This window comes from Oncorhynchus tshawytscha, linkage group LG07, assembly GCF_018296145.1.
Source record: "Oncorhynchus tshawytscha isolate Ot180627B linkage group LG07, Otsh_v2.0, whole genome shotgun sequence".
Classification (NCBI taxonomy): domain Eukaryota; kingdom Metazoa; phylum Chordata; class Actinopteri; order Salmoniformes; family Salmonidae; genus Oncorhynchus; species Oncorhynchus tshawytscha.
The window spans coordinates 15,300,891-15,321,789 of NC_056435.1; positions in this window are offsets into that span (position 1 = coordinate 15,300,891).

The following is a 20,899-nucleotide window of genomic DNA, read 5'->3' on the forward strand; positions in this document are numbered from 1 at the left end:
GAGCTCCATTCGTATTGTTGTGAGCCTGTAGTGCAGAGCACATTAAGCTGTAAAATTATAAACACCCTCATGTCATGGTGCGCCCCACTTGTTAAATAACCGTGCGCTGTGATATATTTTGCGCGCTTGGGTATCCCTGTCCAGCAGTGCGCTGCGTATTCGACCTCTATATGCGTTCTACTTTCTACTTATGGTTCATCAACAAGCCTGCAATTTACACCATTTGATCTCGCAGATGGACCTGTGATAATTGTGTTTTAATGCACACATATCTAATGCATATAGATAGTTTTTCAACAAAATCATGTAAATCGCTTGTCATAGTGTGGGAATCACGTTTGGGTTGGAGTATATGTATTTAAATCGTGATAGTGATGACATGGATTAGATGTGTGTTGTTTTGGGTTCTCTTTACTTGGTGCGTCAGGAGCTTCTATTGCGTGTAAAAACCTGAAATGCTGCCACCATCTGGCTAATTTTGAATTAGAATAACTTTATTTCTCCCGTGAAAAAAAAGAATAGTCTCACCAGACACTTCCAGTCTGGGGATATTACATATATAGGCCTACTGGAGAAACTCGACTAGATTTAATACCATTTATTTTATTTTATTTCATTGACTTAATTGGCCCCTTAGCCCTATTCTGTTTTCTCTCAAATATAAATCTGCATGCGCAGCCAACCTCTCAGCTAACACAACATTCTCAGTCATGGATAAATTATGCAACCTACTCCTATTCGGTGTGTAAGCTATGCGTCATCAACACACTTGTTATTCATTGTGCTGTAAAAACAAGTGCTTAATATAGGCTGACCTAAGCTCGTGGTCCCTGCATAGAAAAACACCTCTGTTTGTAAAGCTACTACTTTATTGACTTGTCTTATGGCGCATGTCCATAGAGAGTTTACCCCAGTGTTTTACACAAAAGGCTCAGACTTTTCTGTTTCCATCTATGCGGGCTGGCATCCGTGCATTTTCCACACCCATGCTAGAGTGGCTAATGGCTAGGAATGCTAGTCTTGGATGTTGCGTATAACGTTCAGCCAATCAGGTTACGGCAGTGTGTTGATTACCCCTGGCTGAGCGCAGAGCGCAACATCAGGAAGGAGCATTAGCCACTCTAGCATGGTGGTAGAAAATGGTGTTTCATAAAGAAAGTACACATATTTCCCCCTTTTCTGTCTGCCTTCTCGCCATTAAATAGAGTTAAGGAGGAAATCGCCGTCTTTTCAGCCTGAATGGAGAATGCATTATATACGAACCGGTCCATGGGGGATATGCGTGTATAGCCAGCTACATGCACTTCATTTGGATGGTAAGATGAAATGACTCAATATCGCCATCTGCCGGCTTTTGGGCTATGCTCTTCACAAGTCTACACTGTCAGCCTTAGCTATGAAAACACAATTTCCATAGTTTATCATAAGAGTATAAACATTAGAGTAACACTGGTGTTACAGTCAAAAAGAAGCATGTGTCTTTACAAAAAGTAAGGGAGCAAATATCTGCGAACTCTTGGATCATCCTGCCAATTGTGGGCCACGATGCTAAATACTAACTACCTAAATACTACTACATATCTTGTCCTGCTCTCTGAACTTGATGCGTCACTACAGATCCGGGTTTGATCCCAGGTCATGTCGCAGCCGGCCTAAACCGGGAGACCTATGAGGCCTTGTCCCATCGTGCTCTAGCGACTCATGTGGCGGGCCAGTGCATGCACGTAGCTAGTTGTACGGTGTTTCTTCTGACACATTGGTGCAGCTGGCTTCCCGGGTTACGTGAGCAGTGTGTCAAGTAGCAGTGCAGCTTAGCAGTGTCGTGTTTTGGGGGACGCTTGGCTCTCGACCTTTGCCTCTCCCGAGTCCATACGGGAGTTGCAGCGATGGGACAAATCAAATCAAATTGATTTATATAGCCCTTCGTACATCAGCTGATATCTCAAAGTGCTGTACAGAAACCCAGCCTTAAACCCCAAACAGCAAGCAATGCAGGTGTAGAAGCACGGTGGCTAGGAAAAACACCCTAGAAAGGCCAAAACCTAGGAAGAAACCTAGAGAGGAACCAGGCTATGTGGGGTGGCCAGTCCTCTTCTGGCTGTGCCGGGTGGAGATTATAACAGAACATGGCCAAGATGTTCAAATGTTCATAAATGACCAGCATGGTCGTATAATAATAAGGCAGAACAGTTGAAACTGGAGCAGCAGCACGGTCAGATGGACTGGGGACAGCAAGGAGTCATCATGTCAGGTAATCCTGGGGCATGGTCCTAGGGCTCAGGTCCTCCGAGAGAGAGAAAAAAAGAGAGAATTAGAGAGAGCATATGTGTGGTGGCCAGTCCTCTTCTGGCTGTGTCGGGTGGAGATTATAACAGAACATGGCCAAGATGTTCAAATGTTCATAAATGATCAGCATGTTCGAATAATAAGAAGGCAGAACAGTTGAAACTGGAGCAGCAGCACGGCCAGGTGGACTGGGGACAGCAAGGAGTCATCATGTCAGGTAATCCTGGGGCATGGTCCTAGGGCTCAGGTCCTCCGAGAGAGAGGAGGAGAGAATTAGAGAACGCACACTTAGATTCACACAGGACACCGAAATAGGACAGGAGAAGTACTCCAGATATAACAAACTGACCCTAGCCCCCGACACATAAACTACTGCAGCATAAATACTGGAGGCTGAGACAGGAGGGGTCAGGAGACACTGTGGACCCATCCGAGGACACCCCCGGACAGGGCCAAACAGGAAGGATATAACCCCACCCACTTTGCCAAAGCACAGCCCCCACATCACTAGAGGGATATCTTCAACCACCAACTTACCATCCTGAGACAGGGCCGAGTATAGCCCACAAAGATCTCCGCCATGGCACAACCCAAGGGGGCGCCAACCCAGACAGGATGACCACATCAGTGAATCAACCCACTCAGGTGACGCACCCCTTCCAGGGACGGCATGAGAGAGCCCCAGTAAGCCAGTGACTCAGCCCCTGTAATAGGGTTAGAGGCAGAGAATCCCAGTGGAAAGAGGGGAACCGGCCAGGCAGAGACAGCAAGGGCGGTTCGTTGCTCCAGAGCCTTTCCGTTCACCTTCCCACTCCTGGGCCAGACTACACTCAATCATATGACCCACTGAAGAGATGAGTCTTCAGTAAAGACTTAAGGTTGAGACCGAGTTTGCGTCTCTGACATGGGTAGGCAGACCGTTCCATAAAAATGGAGCTCTATAGGAGAAAGCCCTGCCTCCAGCTGTTTGCTTAGAAATTCTAGGGACAATTAGGAGGCCTGCATCTTGTGACCGTAGCGTATGTGTAGGTATGTACGGCAGGACCAAATCAGAGAGATAGGTAGGAGCAAGCCCATGTAATGCTTTGTAGGTTAGCAGTAAAACCTTGAAATCAGCCCTTGCTTTGACAGGAAGCCAGTGTAGAGAGGCTAGCACTGGAGTAATATTATAAAAAAATTTGGTTCTAGTCAGGATTCTAGCAGCCGTATTTAGCACCAACTGAAGTTTATTTAGTGCTTTATCCGGGTAGCCGGAAAGTAGAGCATCGCAGTAGTCTAACCTAGAAGTGACAAAAGCATGGATTAATTTTTCTGCATCATTTTTGGACAGAAAGTTTCTGATTTTTGCAATGTTACGTAGATGGAAAAAAGCTGTCCTTGAAATGGTCTTGATATGTTCTTCAAAAGAGAGATCAGGGTCCAGAGTAATGCCGAGGTCCTTCACAGTTTTATTTGAGACGACTGTACAACCATTAAGATTAATTGTCAGATTCAACAGAAGATCTCTTTGTTTCTTGGGACCTAGAACAAGCATCTCTGTTTTGTCCGAGTTTAAAAGTAGAAAGTTTGCAGCCATCCACTTCCTTATGTCTGAAACACATGCTTCTAGCAAGGGCAATTTTGGGGCTTCACCATGTTTCATTGAAATGTACAGCTGTGTGTCATCCGCATAGCAGTGAAAGTTAACATTATGTTTTCGAATAACATCCCCAAGAGGTAAAATATATAGTGAAAACAATAGTGGTCCTAAAACGGAACCTTGAGGAACACCGAAATGTACAGTTGATTTGTCAGAGGACAAACCATTCACAGAGACAAACTGATATCCTTCCGACAGATAAGATCTAAACCAGGCCAGAACTTGTCCGTGTAGACCAATTTGGGTTTCCAATCTCTCCAAAAGAATGTGGTGATCGATGGTATCAAAAGCAGCACTAAGGTCTAGGAGCACGAGGACAGATGCAGAGCCTCGGTCTGATGCCATTAAAATTTAATTTACCACCTTCACAAGTGCCGTCTCAGTGCTATGATGGGGTCTAAAACCAGACTGAAGCATTTCGTATACATTGTTTGTCTTCAGGAAGGCAGTAAGTTGCTGTGCAACAGCCTTTTCTAAAAATTTTGAGAGGAATGGAAGATTCGATATAGGCCGATAGTTTTTTATATTTTCTGGATCAAGGTTTGGCTTTTTCAAGAGAGGCTTTATTACTGCCACTTTTAGTGAGTTTGGTACACATCCGGTGGATAGAGAGCCGTTTATTATGTTCAACATAGGAGGGCCAAGCACAGGAAGCAGCTCTTTCAGTAGTTTAGTTGGAATAGGGTCCAGTATGCAGCTTGAAGGTTTAGAGGCCATGATTATTTTCATCATTGTGTCAAGAGATATATTACTAAAACACTTGAGCGTCTCTCTTGATCCTAGGTCCTGGGAGAGTTGTGCAGACTCAGGACAACTGAGCTTTGAAGGAATACGCAGATTTAAAGAGGAGTCCGTAATTTGCTTTCTAATAATCATAATCTTTTCCTCAAAGAAGTTCATTAATTTATCACTGCTAAAGTGAAAGTCATCCTCTCTTGGGGAATGCTGCTTTTTAGTTAGCTTTGCGACAGTATCAAAAAGGAATTTCAGATTGTTCTTATTTTCCTCAATTAAGTTTGAAAAATAGGATGATCGAGCAGCAGTAAGGGCTCTTCGGTACTGCACGGTACTGTCTTTCCAAGCTAGTCGGAAGACTTCCAGTTTGGTGTGGCGCCATTTCCGTTCCAATTTTCTGGAAGCTTGCTTCAGAGCTCGGGTATTTTCTGTGTACCAGGGAGCTAGTTTCTTATGAGAAATGTTTTTAGTTTTTAGGGGTGCAACTGCATCTAGGGTATTGCGCAAGGTTAAATTGAGTTCCTCAGTTTGGTGGTTAACTGATTTTTGTCCTCTGGCATCCTTGGGTAGACAGAGGGAATCTGGAAGGACATCAAGGAATCTTTGTGTAGTCTGTGAATTTATAGCACGACTTTTGATGTTCCTTGTTTGGAGTCTGAGCAGATTATTTGTTGCAATTGCAAACGTAATAAAAAGGTGGTCCGATAGTCCAGGATTATGAGGAAAAACATTAAGATCCACAACATTTATTCCATGGGACAAAACTAGGTCCAGCGTATGACTGTGACAGTGAGTGGGTCCAGAGACATGTTGGACAAAACCCACTGAGTCGATGATGGCTCTGTAATTACCAATTGGGGAGAAAAAGGAGTCCAAAAAAAAGTGAATGCTGACTCACAGCAGGCTGTAGATACATACATGTTTACAGAGAACGCACGTCGCTCACTGTATAGTACAGTGTTCCAGAAGAAACAGAATGTACGCACTTTCTCTCAATGCTCTCTTACCCTGTTTCGCTCTCTTGAATGTTCGTGTTTTTCTCAGTTGCTGTTTTTTTTGTCAATCCTTCAACCCCCTCCCAACTAGCCTATAATCATGTTTTCTCTCCATTTATGTGTTAACATATTTATGTTTTATGATTCAAATATATTTCTTTCCATAGCTGTGGGAAATAGGGGTGCTGAGGGTGCTGAGGGTGTAAAAATATATACATACAACCCCCCAAAAAAAAAAAAAAAATTAACACTTTTCCACAAAAGTAGTGCTCTGGTATTTTACTACTCATGTATTACTGGCCCGGTTGGCACCCCCACCCTAAACATCTTCCCACGGCTATGTTTCTGTCGGTCTGTTTTTGTCGCTCGTTCAAATCCCTCACCCTCTATATTCACACGTTCTCGCCATGTATGTGATAACTTTTATGTTTTATTATTCAAATATATATATTTTTGTCTAGCAAATATATTTCTGTTTCTTTGTTTTTGTCCTTCGTTCAACCACCTCACCCTCTTTATTCACGTGTTCTCTTCATGTACAGTACGTCAGTAAGTCAAAAGTTTGGACACACCTACTCATTCAAGGGTTTATCTTTATTTAACATTTTTCTACATTGTAGAAAACATCAAAACTATGAAATAACACATATGGAATCATGTAGTAACCATTTTTTTAAAAACAAATCAAAATATATTCTTCAAAGTCAGCACCGTTTCCCTTGCGACAGCTTTGCACACTCCTGGCATTCTCTCAACCAGCTTCACCTGGAATGCTTTTCCAAAAGTCTTGAAGGAGTTCTACATATGCTGAGCACTTGGCTGTGTTTCCTTCACTCTGCAGTCCAACTCATCCCAAACCATCTCAATTGGATTGAGGCAGGGTGATTGTGGATGCCAGGTCATCTGATTTTTTAATTTTATTTTTAGGCAAGTCAGTTAAGAACAAATTCTTATTTTACAACCCCAGCCAAATCCTCACCTAACCTGGGCGACACTAGGCCAATTGTGTGCCGCACTATGGGACTATAGATCATGGCTGGTTGTGATACAGCCCGGGATCGAACCAGGGTCTGTAAGTGGTGCTTCCAGCACTGAGATGCAGTGCCTTAGACCGCTGTGCCACTCAGGATCCAACACTCCATCACTCTCCTTGTTGGTCAAATAGCCCTTACACAGCCTGGAGGTGTGTTGGGTAATTGTCCTGTTGAAAAAACAAATGATAGCCCCACTAAGCGCAAACCAGATGGGATGGCATATCGATGCAGAATGCTGTGGTAGCTATGCTGGTTAAGTGTGCCTTGAATTCTAAATAAATCACAGACTGTGTCTTTTATTTAATTTAACTAGGCAAGTCAGTTAAGAACAAATTCTTATTAACAATGACAGCCTACACCGGCCAAACGCGAAACTGTGCAACACTGGGACAATTTTGCACTGCCCTACGGGACTCCAATTCACGGCCGGTTGTGATACAGACTGGTATTGAACCAGGGTCTGTAGTGATGCCTCTAGCACTGAGATGTAGTGCCTTAGACCGCTGTGCCACTAGGGTGCCCTAAGAAGGATCTCAAATATAAAATACATTTGACACTTTTTTGGTTACTACATGATTCCATTTATTATTCAAAGTTTGATGTCTTCACTATTATTCTGTAGAAAATAGTAAAAAATAAACCTTGAATGAGTAGGTGTGTCCAAATTTTTGACTGGTACTGTATGTGGTATAATTTTTCTGATTTTAATATACTCCTCTCTGGGTGATTGCCAGGCAAAGCGATAGAAGAGGGAGCACAGAGGAATGTCTTGCCATGATGATCCTCCACGATGTTGCTAACCCAATACATGTAATCATCACAGAGCTGAGTAGGGCAGAGAGGGGCCTGTAAGCCTCACAGCTGTAGCATGAGGGTTGCGTTCCAAATGGCACCCTATTCCCTATATAGTACAGGGCTCTGGTCAAAAGTTCTACACTAGGGAATAGTGTGCCATCTGCCTAAGAGATGCAGCTGCTCTGCCTCCCCACCACCTGTCACAATACATAAATCCACATGATTACCCAGCATACAGGAGAAGTCCTGAGAATATTGGGCGACGTTCCCATTAGGTCCCTTAAGGGTTTCGGCGCAATGAACCAAGAGGTTCATGTCGCGATGCCATGAACCACGGCGATGCCGTGAACCAAGAGGCTATGAGTTCCAATCCCGGACACATTAAATAATAAACACTGTATGAATAAATATACACAATATAAACACTGTATGTTAAAAGCACTGTTTGTGTGTGTGTGGGGGGGGTGTCCCTAGCATTGCCAAAAGACAAAGAGCTGTGATTGGATCAGGGGTTCACCAATCAGGGTCTTGATGGGCTTGGCAACAGTAAAAAGGGATGATATGTAATGAAACTATGGTGTGTGTGCCCTCGGCGGGGGGCGTTTCTTTGCAACCATTAGGTGACGTCCCCGGGAAAAACCAGGGACTAGACAAAACCATCAGGGGACCATGACACAATGTCCCAAGAACGACCTAAACAATGTTTTCGGGGACATCCTGTGACCAACCGGGAACTATACAAAACCTCCAGGGGACCATGACACTTTAGGCGACCATTTCGTGACATCCTATTCACTCATTTTTGTTTGTATTGCATGCAGTCTGTGGCCTATTGCAAATCCTCAACCCTTCGTGATTGACTAAGCAAAACCCTTGGGAAACATGCAAAGCCTATAATCTAAGGTCCTGCCCAGTACACTATCAAGATGTTACCCCTATCTGTGTTCTGAATCACAGCTATGTTCCTATCAAAATGGGAAAAAGAAAATTAGATGTAAAAGTGGTACCAATCAAGTAAAAGTAACTGCATGTACATACCAATCCTATGATATGGTATATACATGAGTCTGTTTTTCCTCTCTGGTTATTAGACGACAATAAGATCATGCTTTTCTCCTATTTGGGAAACAATTATCATAGTTCATACAAAAAGTGTTTTCCCTATCCGATTGAGCTTAAATAAAATGGCCCTAGAATCATGTTCCCACTAGCTATTGTAGTATATCAGGAAATGTGGATTATGTCAACGTTAGGTTGTGTATAAACCGCCTGTTTTGGCTCGGTGGTATTTCTATTTGGGTATGATTAGATAGGATCATTTTAAGCCCTTTTGCATTCCACTAGACAGGCTGTTTTTGTCAATGTTTTTCAGCGGTGCAGAATTTCACATGAAATTAGAGAGCAGGGCCTGATAGGGCTAGCCTGCCATAATCCTAATTTCTTCAATTAAATATCATGTTATGTGTTTGGGATATTGACATGTGGAGTGTGGAAACTAATAGAGCTGTGTAGTGTAAATAAACATAGGAGAGGATGCAGAGAGAGAGAGAGAGAAACATAAATCAGTGTAGAAATATCATAATTTATTTTATTATAAGTCGTTTTTGTAACGGTTTTCTAGTGGTGATGAAGGAGAGTCGGACCAAACTGCAGCGTGTCGATTGAGATTCATGTTTAATCAAATAAAGAAACACGAACACTACACAAAACAATAAACGTAATCGAAACAGCCTATCTAGTGCAAACTAACCGAGAGTACACATAGGACACTAAGGACAATCACCCACGACAAACTCAAAGAATATGGCTGCCCTAATATAGTTCCCAATCAGAGACAACGATAAGCACCTGCCTCTGATTGAGAACCATTCCAGACAGCCATAGACTTTGCTAGATTACTCCCTCTAAGCTACAATCCCAATACCACCACCAAAAACCCCAAGACAAACACACCACAATTACAAAAACCCCATGCCACACCCTGGCCTGACCAAATACATAAAGATAAACACAAAATACTTTGACCAGGGCGTGACAGAACCCCCCTAAGGTGCGGACTCCCGAACGCACAACCTAAACCTGTAGGGGAGGGTCTGGGTGGGCATCTGTCCGCGGTGGCGGCTCTGGTGCTGGACGTGGACCCCACTCCATAATTGTCTTAGTCCACCTCCTTAGTGTCCCTTGAGTGGCGACCCTCGCCGCTAACCTTGGCCTAGGAAACCTAACAACGGGCCCCACTGGACTGAGGTAGCTCGGGACCGAGGGGAAGCTCGGGACCGAGGGGAAGCTCGGGACCGAGGGGAAGCTCGGGACCGAGGGGAAGCTCGGGAGTGAGGGGAAGCTCGGGAGTGAGAGGAAGCTCGGGAGTGAGAGGAAGCTCGGGAGTGAGAGGAAGCTCAGGAGTGAGAGGAAGCTCAGGAGTGAGAGGAAGCTCAGGCAGGTTGATGGATCTACCAGATCCTGGCTGGCTGGTGGTTCCGGCAGATCCTGGCTGACTGGCACTTCTGGCGGATCCTGGCAGACTGGCGGATCCTGGCAGACTGGCGGATCCTGGCTGAATGGCGGATCTAACTGATCCTGGCAGACTGGCAGATCCTGGCCGACTGGCAGATCCTGGCTGACTGGCAGATCCTGGCCGACTGGCAGTTCTGGCGGATCCTGGCAGACTGGCGGATCCTGGCAGACTGGCGGATCCTGGCAGACTGGCAGTTCTGGCGGATCCTGGCTGACTGGCGGATCCTGGCTGACTGGCGGATCCTGGCAGACTGGCGGATCCTGGCTGACTGGCGGATCCTGGCTGACTGGCGGATCCTGGCTGACTGGCGGATCCTGGCTGACTGGCGGATCCTGGCTGACTGGCGGATCCTGGCAGACTGGCGGATCCTGGCAGACTGGCGGATCCTGGCAGACTGGCGGATCCTGGCTGAATGGCGGATCTAACTGATCCTGGCAGACTGGCGGATCCTGGCCGACTGGCAGATCCTGGCCGACTGGCAGATCCTGGCCGACTGGCAGATCCTGGCGGATCCTGGCAGATCTGGCGGATCCTGGCAGACTGGCGGATCCTGGCCGACTGGCAGTTCTGGCGGATCCTGGTCGACTGGCGGATCCTGGCCGACTGGCGGATCCTGGTCGACTGGCGGATCCTGGTTGACTGGCAGTTCTGGCAGATCCCGGCTGACTGGCGGATCTGGAAGAGTCTGATTGACTGGCAGATCTGGAAGAGTCTGGTTGACTGGCAGATCTGGAAGAGTCTGGTTGACTGGCAGATCTGGAAGAGTCTGGTTGACTGGCAGATCTGGAAGAGTCTGGTTGACTGGCAGATCTGGAAGAGTCTGGTTGACTGGCAGATCTGGAAGAGTCTGGTTGACTGGCAGATCTGGAAGAGTCTGGTTGACTGGCAGATCTGGAAGAGTCTGGTTGACTGGCAGATCTGGAAGAGTCTGGCTGACTGGCAGATCTGGAAGAGTCTGGCTGACTGGCAGATCTGGAAGAGTCTGGCTGACTGGCAGATCTGGAAGAGTCTGGCTGACTGGCAGATCTGGCGGCGCTGGGCAGCCTGGCGGCGCTGGGCAGACCGGCGATGCTGGGCAGACCGGCGACGCTGGGCAGACCGGCGGTGCTGGGCAGACTGGCGGTGCTGGGCAGACTGGCGATGCTGGGCAGACTGGCGACGCTGGGCAGACTGGCGGTGCTGGGCAGACTGGCGATGCTGGGCAGACTGGCGGCGCTGGGCAGACTGGCGGTGCTGGGCAGACTGGCGGTGCTGGGCAGACTGGCGGCGCTGGGCAGACTGACGGCGCTGGGCAGACTGGTGTGCTGGGCAGACGGGGGCACTGGCGGCGCTGGGCAGACTGGCGGCACTAGCTGCTCCATATAGGCTGACAGCTCTGGCGGCTTCTTACAGACTGACAGCTCTGGCGGCTCCGTGCTGACTGGCTGCTCCTTGCATCCTGGCAGCTCCTTGCAGCCTGGCAGCTCCTGCAGACTGACAGCTCCGTGCAGACTGACAGCTCCTACAGACTGACAGCTCCGTGCAGACTGACAGCTCCGTGCAGACTGACAGCTCCGTGCAGACTGACAGCTCCTTGCAGACTGGCTGCTCCTTGCAGACTGGCTGCTCCTTGCAGACTGGCTGCTCCATGCAGACTGGCTGCTCTATGCAGACTGACATCTCTGGCTGCTTCATGCAGACTGACAGCTCTGGCTGCTCCATGTAGGCTGACAGCTCTGGCGGCTCCATGCAGACTGGCAGCTCCTTACAGACTGGCAGCTCCTTGCAGACTGACAGCTCCGTGCAGACTGACAGCTCCGTGCAGACTGACAGCTCCGTGCAGACTGACAGCTCCGTGCAGACTGACAGCTCCTTGCAGACTGACAGCTCCTTGCAGACTGACAGCTCCTTGCAGACTGGCTGCTCCTTGCAGACTGGCTGCTCCTTGCAGACTGGCTGCTCCATGCAGACTGGCTGCTCTATGCAGACTGACATCTCTGGCTGCTTCATGCAGACTGACAGCTCTGGCTGCTCCATGTAGGCTGACAGCTCTGGCGGCTCCGTGCAGACTGGCAGCTCCTTACAGACTGGCAGCTCCTTGCAGACTGGTAGCTCCGTGCAGACTGGCAGCTCCGTGCAGACTGGCAGCTCCGTGCAGACTGGCAGCTCTGTGCAGACTGGCAGCTCCTTGCAGACTGGCAGCTCCTTGCAGACTGACAGCTCCTTGCAGACTGACAGCTCCTTGCAGACTGGCTGCTCCATGCAGACTGGCTGCTCTATGCAGACTGACTGCTCTATGCAGACTGACAGCTCTGGCTGCTTCATGCAGACTGACAGCTCTGGCTGCTCCATGTAGGCTGACAGCTCTGGCGGCTTCTTACAGACTGGCTGCTCTGGCGGCTCCGTGCAGACTGGCAGCTCCTTACAGACTGGCAGCTCCTTGCAGACTGGTAGCTCCGTGCAGACTGGCAGCTCCGTGCAGACTGACAGCTCTGTGCAGACTGACAGCTCTGTGCAGACTGACAGCTCCTTGCAGACCGGCAGCTCCGTGCAGACCGGCAGCTCCGTGCAGACCGGCAGCTCCGTGCAGACCGGCAGCTCCGTGCAGACCGGCAGCTCCGTACAGACCGGCAGCTCCTTACAGACCGGCAGCTCCTTACAGACCGGCAGCTCCTTACAGACCGGCAGCTCCTTACAGACCGGCAGCTCCTTACAGACTGGCAGCTCCTTACAGACTGGCAGCTCCTTACAGACTGGCAGCTCCTTGTAGACTGGCTGCGCTGAACAGGTGGGAGACTCCGGCCGCGCAGGAGAGGAGAAAGGCTCTGGCTGCGCTGAACAGGCGGGAGACTACAGCAGCGCTGTAGAGGAGAAAGGCTCCGGCAGCGCTGAACAGGTGGGACGCACTGTAGGCCTGATGCGTGGTGCTGGCACTGGTATGCCGTGCATGCTATGCCAAGCCCACACCTTTCTTTCTACTCTGTCCAATACATCCTCCACACTCTCAGACTCAGCACTCTGCTTCGCCGACAGCTCCAAATCCATCCATGGCTCTGCCCAGGGTCCTTGTCCGTCAAGGATCTCCTCCCAAGTCCATTTATCCAAAGAGTGCAGCCTCTCCCAATGCTGCTGCTGCCTCTGTTGCTTCTCCTGCTGCTGCCTTTGCTCCTGCTGCTGCCTTTGCTGCTGCTGCTGTTGCTCCTGCTGCACCTGTCGCTTCTCCTGCTGCTGCTGTTGCTGCTGCCTCTGTTTACCACGCCGCTTGGTCCTTGGTTGGTGGGTGATTCTGTAACGGTTTTCTAGTGGTGATGAAGGAGAGTCGGACCAAACTGCAGCATGTCGATTGAGATTCATGTTTAATAAAATAAAGAAACACGAACACTACACAAAACAATAAACGAAACCGAAACAGCCTATCTAGTGCAAACTAACCGAGAGTACACATAGGACACTAAGGACAATCGCCCACGACAAACTCAAAGAATATGGCTGCCTAAATATGGTTCCCAATCAGAGACAACGATAAGCACCTGCCTCTGATTGAGAACCATTCCAGACAGCCATAGACTTTGCTAGATAACCCACTAAGCTACAATCCCAATACCACCACCAAAAACCCCAAGACAAACACACCACAATTACAAAAACCCCATGCCACACCCTGGCCTGACCAAATACATAAAGATAAACACAAAATACTTTGACCAGGGCGTGACAGTTTTTGTATCATGACATTGCATTGGAAGATCATAAGGAGTTGGATTACATTTTGTTGTAAGATGGAAAAGGGCCATCCAATGGAATGGAAATAACTTGAATGAAAAACTAAAATAGAAAGCTCAGAGTTCAAAGATCATGATAACAAATACATTTCCATTTGTGTGTGTGTGTGTGTGCGTGCGTGCAGTGTGTGTGTGTGCAGTGTGTGTGCGGTGTGAGGTGTGTGTTTATGTGTGTCTGTGCATGTGCGCATATGTAGGTGCTCGGAAGTCAGACGGACAAACAGACAGGACATCGAGGGATCTATCCCCTTACACAACAACAACTAGCAACAAACAACAACAACCCTGAAATAACCTCACCTCAGCGGCGGCCGTCCGTAGCAGCCAACGGCCTAATCACTGGTCATCTCCACCATCACAGAATGGGAGGAAAGCTATAAGGGGAACTAGGGAACACTCAATACAGACGGGTAATAAATCCTGACACTAGCGTGTCTGACCCCCCCGCCGTTAATGAGATCGAAAGGCACCTATTAACAGTCTGCCAGCACGGTTAGCAAAGTCCCTCTGCCAGGGGAAGCAGCAGGGTCTGGCTGTTTAGATGAGCATCCCTTCGTGGGGCTTTAGCTATAGCCAGCCAAAGATTGGTAGTAATATGCTGTAAGTAACTATGTGGTTAACATTTCAGAGTATTGCAGCTCCAGGGTGATACAAGAATATGGACTAATTTAGGACTAATGTAAGCATTTGAATTGTGTTCATGTGCTGAGCCCTGTCTTTGGCTGTGTCTGAAATGGCACCATATCCCCTATATAATACACTACTTTTGACAAGGGATCTATATGGGCTCTGCTCAAAAGTAGTGCACTATATAGTGCAGGAGTGGGCAACTGGCGGCGGCCTGCGGTCCCCCTTTAGTAGGTTTTTTTTTGGGGGGGGGGACTCAGTCGGTCTCAACTTACTGTTGAGAGTTAGAATAATGGAATACACAATGTGCAATTTCTAAATGTGGTTGTGCATCAGCAGTCACTCAATTAGCCCATGTCAGCGAAAACATTTTAGATGGGGGCCAGCTATCTAAACTTGTGCTAAGCCTGGTCGAAATACCGACCGGGGGTGGGGCCCATTGATCATATTAAAAACTGCAAACAGGGAATACGACCATTTCAGACGTAGCCTTTTGACCTATATGGACCCTGCTCAAAAGCAGAGCACTACATGGGAAAAAGGGTGCCATTTCAGATGCTGCTTGTTTGTTTTCATTCGATGCATAGGATTAGTTTATCGGGCCTCCCTGATAACCAAATGATGGCCCCCAGTTTCAGGAAGTCGATTGGTCTCCAATCTAAACTGGCAAACTGGATTAGTGGCACTGTGTGTGTGTGTGTAAATGTGTGTGTACGTTAATTACACAGAGCATATGTGAGCGTATTATTGGAGCCTCTAAAGATTTTTATAAATAAAATAAACAACATTAAATCTGAATTACCATTCAACTTTTTTTTAGGTTAATCTCATTTTAAGGAAATGTTATGTGGCCTTCCATGGCTTCCAGTTTCACTGGGGTATAGAAATTATGTAAAATAAAAAACATGAGCTGGCGCCGACCCAGAAAGATTATTTTGTGTGGAGGTGCTAACGGCGAATAACCTATAAACTATCAAAAGAAAGAGAGTTGCACACTCCATATATAAACTCCCAGTAATTTATTGGGTATTTACCAATGTTTCGGCATCACTATGCCTTCTTCAGGGTCACCATCACTGTGCCTTGTTCAGGGTCACCCGATAAATTACTGGGAGTTTATATGGCGTGTGCGACTCTATTTATTTTGAAAGTATAAAAATGAGGTAACACACGTGCAATCCCTTTGTCTTCCATCACCATTGGGAAAGGCAAAGAACTCAATGAAAAAAGAGAAGAATGGTGTGTGACTTTTATAAATCAATCAATAATAACAACTGAAAAATCTAATATACCACTTACCACTATTAGGGCGACAATTAAGACGTTTAAAACCACTGGAACAGTGGTAAACTTGCCTGGTAAAGGATGCATACATACAGTGTGGATGGTTTGGAAGTTAAAGAATAGTCCAAGGGCCATGTTAATAGGCTATTTCTTCTCAACTTCTCAACTTCTTCTATTTCTTCTCCCCATTGAACACCTGTGGTTTGAATAGAAGAGGGCAGTCCATAAGCCCAAAGCGAAAAATATCAAGGATCTGGAAAGAGTCTGTAAGGAGGAAGATCCCTCCCTCTAAAGATCCCTTCCAATGTGTTCTCCAATCTCATAAAATATATGTATAGAAAAAGGCTAAGTGCTGTTTTCCTCAGAAGGGGATGGTGAACATTGAATAGTCCTGAGCCTTCTTCTTTCCGAGAATCCCATCTAATGTACCCATCTAACTACATCTAATGTACTAATGTACACTCACTAATGTATTCTATACATATTCAGGTTATGAGTTGTCATTTAAACCAATGCCCTACATTCAATAACCATTAAGCCCAGATGATATTTCAAAACAAGTATTTTGTTTATGCCAGGCAAGCCCATCTGATATTCAAATCAGGGGGCCCCCTTTCCTCACAGTGTTGCACCCATCTGGTGTGGAGCCGTAAGAGATGCAGTATTTGGGGGCATAAAGGTCAGCTACTGCAGCCACAATGACATTGAAACAGCATCCTACTTTAGCCAAGGACCAACCAGCATAGGCAAGATGGTGCCGCAAGTAAGAACTTCTGCTGAGAAACACTTAAACTGTCCACCAAATATTTCTTAAAGGATTATGAAGCTGTTAAAAGAACAGTGGAATCATAAGAGACTTGTGACGCAAATGAGAGATTCATGTTTCGGGCACAGCATGACGACAGGTTCACCGCAAACATTTAATCACAGCACCATAATTACTGAATTATTAACAGTTAATCACTGTAAGACATGACTGACACATGGATACATCAGTGCCAATTAGTCTGCAGCCCCTCTTCTAGTGGTTGGGTCATTTACATATTTGCTTTCATGTCTGATTAGCGTTTACTGATGTCAGGTATACAGCTAGCCAGACTGGGACGTGACTGGAAGGTTGATTAAAGCGCGTACGGCAGCCATAAGCAGTGTCTGCAGCCTTTTCTGGGTCAATCTCATTGGCCTTTCCTTGATTCCTCGCTTCCTTTCTCCTCGCCTCTGAAGGGAAAAGAGAGGCACTGAAGGGAAATGTGAGACGTGGTGAAGGATAGGTGGAGGAAGGCTAGAGACACCAGCAGTCCATAAAGCATTGGTCATCTTGTGTCAAGGCCTTGTGTTCCGAGAGGCATGGTTGGGTGAGTAAGTGAGTGATGCCCACCTACTATTACTTTCTAAAAGGTTATGTGGGGCACACACTGCCTCACAGGTTAACATTGGAAACCCATGTCATCCCTAGGTAGCTACCCCAGCCATACATGCACTGTGTCTGGGTTGGGTAGGTCATGCTCAGGGTAGCAGATGGGAGTATAGGTCCTCAGTGATGGATTTCTAAAGGGATTGATTTGAATGAGAATCACCCCATACTCATTATCAGCTTCCAATGAACACCCAGAACTAACATTTTGCGTAATTGCATCAGATGATCGATTAAGTTCTGGGGGAGATGTATTAGAAAATGTACTAACAGGACTAGCACAGTCTCCAACCCTCTGAACAGAAACTCAGAGGCAGTTTTGGGTAAGTGTACAGGCCAAATGCCTGTACATCTGCAAAATCGTGATTTGTCCAAATGATCGGTGAGTAAAAGACAGCGTACCGGAACAAAGTTCCTTGTTAGTTGTTGCAGAGGGTAAATGAGCAAGACAAAAGATTTAGCTGCCTTTGAACAGGGTATGGTAATAGGTGCCAGGTGCACCAGTTTGAGTGTGTCAAGAACTGCAATGCTGCTGGGTTTTTCATGCTCAAAAGTTTCCCATGTGTATCAAGAATGGTCCACCATCCCCTTAACTGTCAATCATCCATGTCCCTGCTGCTGTGGGTCTCTGTTATGGGTTGTATCTCTATCTATAGGCCCTTATTCATCATTCACTCTTGTGGTCACATTAAAGAAAGACAAAGAGGCCGTTAATGGCTATGTCAGATGAAGGACAGCTCATTGATTGGTCAGTGATTGAGAGGCTAGCCAGCTGTTCTGGAGGTGACTGATTGTGTTAGCAAGGGCAGCAGAGTATTTAAGAATAACCCGTTTGTTTACATGCTATCAAGTTATATAGCAGTTATTTTCAGGCAGTGGGTGTAACCTTGTCCCACTGATCTAAAAATATTCGGATACTTTCCACCAACAGCCCCCCGTCCACATGCATGCACTTGCAGGGGCACGCACACAGAAACACACAGGCACACACACACACACACACACACACACACACACACACACACACAATATACAAAGCAATACTACAAACAGCCAACAATTGATGAATGCCCAAGGATACAAATAAGCTGCTGCTGTTGCAAAAAAGTTAATTATCTTAATATCACATTCTCCGTTGTTGTGTTATGAAATTATTTACAACTTCGGCTGTGGAAGAAAAATACAGATGACTGGCCTGATTGTAAAAGATGAGAAAGGCTGTTGGTGACATTTCCCTCTCAGCATTCAGTTGTTTCCCTTAAATCGTTAAAATACAGGCGGGAGCTGGAATAGTGTCAAGCCAGCATCTAGAGTGTGAAGTAAGCACATTCTTTAATCCTGCTGTCCCATAACATAATTCCCTTGTGGGCCATGGCAGGTTGTTGTTGAGGGTAAGTTTAGGAGAGTTTAAAGTTTAACCACTTGTGCCTTAATCATACGATCTGAGGATACTGACCCCCTCAGTCATCCATATGGGTCCCGAACATTGTGCCAGTGTGTGGTGGGCTTAAACCTACACTGGGGTCAGACCAAGAGACTTCACCCAGAGAGAGCGCCAGAGAGGGCATCAAGGGGGGTATTTGAGTCCATGGGGACCCTATGACATAATTTTGTTTTAAGGGGACCCTTGAGCTAGCGTATTCCCAGATCTGTTTGTGTTGCCTTGCCAACTCCTATGGTCATTGTTACACCAAACATATCTGGGACCATGCTACTCTTGGGCCCTTTCGTTCACTGTATAATCCTACTGAGGATAGTGCTAGACACTTGACCACGACTTCCTCTTGCTGTGAGCCATTTTACACCTCTGGGATTGGTCTATGGGGGAATTAACTTAGCACAAGGGTGATTTAGCTTTACTGGCATAAGCCCGCTCTAGAAGTAGGGGTGGGTCACCTGGTTAATATCCCCAGGGAGGAAGCCCACTGTTCAGGTAGGGAGAGCTGAGGTCCTCCAGAGCTTATCCTATGGATGGGAGGTACAGTATATGATAGGACTGCACGATTTTGACAAACTATCTAATTGCAATTTTTGTGGGCAGATATTGTAATTGCGATTCTGAATTGTGATTTTCAAAACACTTAGGTGAAAACCTAATTCCATCCGACATGGTTAAAACAAGTGTCAGGGTAGAGAGCATCACTTCTAAAATGAGTTCATATGAATTTATACATACTGTGCTAACTGAATACAAAACTAAATGAAAAAAAACATTTTCCAACACTGTTACACATATGATAATAGATAAGATTATTGAACCTACATATACATATTAACAAACATACATTTTTAACAGGATCATTAAAATATAATGTGCAATAAGCGCAGCCCTTGTTCATTAATTAACAAACATTGAATTCATATTTCCTATTTACCAATCATTATTACAATTGAAAATATGAGTCTAAGTGCCTTAAAAACCTGTAGCACGTAGCCTAACGATTGCAAGGTGCAGCCTGTGTCCAAAACAATGGAGTCTGGTCCATTTAATGTGACGGTCTTTAAAACATTTGCTCCGCTATCCTGATGTACACTTGCTGCTCCTCAATCAGGCCCCAGTCATTCTCTCAACCCAAGAGCAATGTTTTCTCCCATGTGATCTCTGGAGAAGTAACCAATTATGTTTGCAAGCACCGACCGTTCAGTTGAAACTCCTCAGCAATGAAGTCTACTGTCAAACTAATGTACAGTAGGACTCGGTTGTTTTACTAGACCAGAGGTCTGTTGTAGTCTCGTAGTAAGCCGCCATTGTAAATGACAGCCTACAAATAAGAATTTGTTCTTAACTGATTTTGTTCTTAACTAGGCAAGTCAGTTAAGAACAAATTCTTATTTACATTGATTGCCTTCCCCAGCCAAATCCGGGCCAATTGGGAGTCCCATAGGGCGGCGCACAATCACAGCCGGTTGTGATACAGCCTTGGATGGAACCAGGGACTATAGTGACACCTCTTACACTGAGATGCAGTGCCTTAGACTGCTGCGCCAATCGGGAGCCCAGATAAAGACTTGCCTAGTTAAATACAGGTTAAATAAAAAATAAAATAAATACAAATAAAGTGACCTAATAATCAACATGTGTGAGCTCTGTTTCAACTTCTCCCTTAATTTTGTTTTACAGTATTGGGATGGTGACTTGGGAGATGGAATCTTGTATCGGTGCTGTCCAGCTTGTTTATCATCCTCTTGAAGCTGTCTTTGCTGACTGTGAAAATAAGAACCATTTTTTGGGCTGTGTGATGCCCATGTTGACGCCAATGCGCCCCACAGTTGTGTCAAGTTAGCTGGATGTCCATTGGTGGTGGACCACTGTTGAGGCTGAAAAACCCCATTAGAGTTGCAGTTCATGACACAAACCGGTGCGCCTGGCACCTACTATACCCCGTTCAAAGGCACTTAAATCCTTTGTCTTGACCATTCCCCCTCAATGTCACACATACAAAATCCATGTCTCAAGGCTTAAAAATCATTCTTTAACATGTCTCCTACCCTTCATCCACACTGACTGAAGTGGATTTAACAAGTGACATCAATAAGGAATCATAGCTTTCACCCGGATTCACCTGGTCAGTCTATTACATGGAAAGAGCAGATTTTTCTTACTAATTTGTATACTCAATGGAGGTGATAGCCTCTGTGATTTATGTGTCTGTGGGATGTTTTGAAAACTAATCGTCAATCAATGCCTGTTTAATGTAGGTGGCTGGCTGTGGCTGAGGGGGGATTGTCGTCGTAGGGGATTGTTCTTCAGGTTATTGAATACATTTGTTGTCGTCACAACTCTGAAGCACTTTTTATACAACACTTGCATATG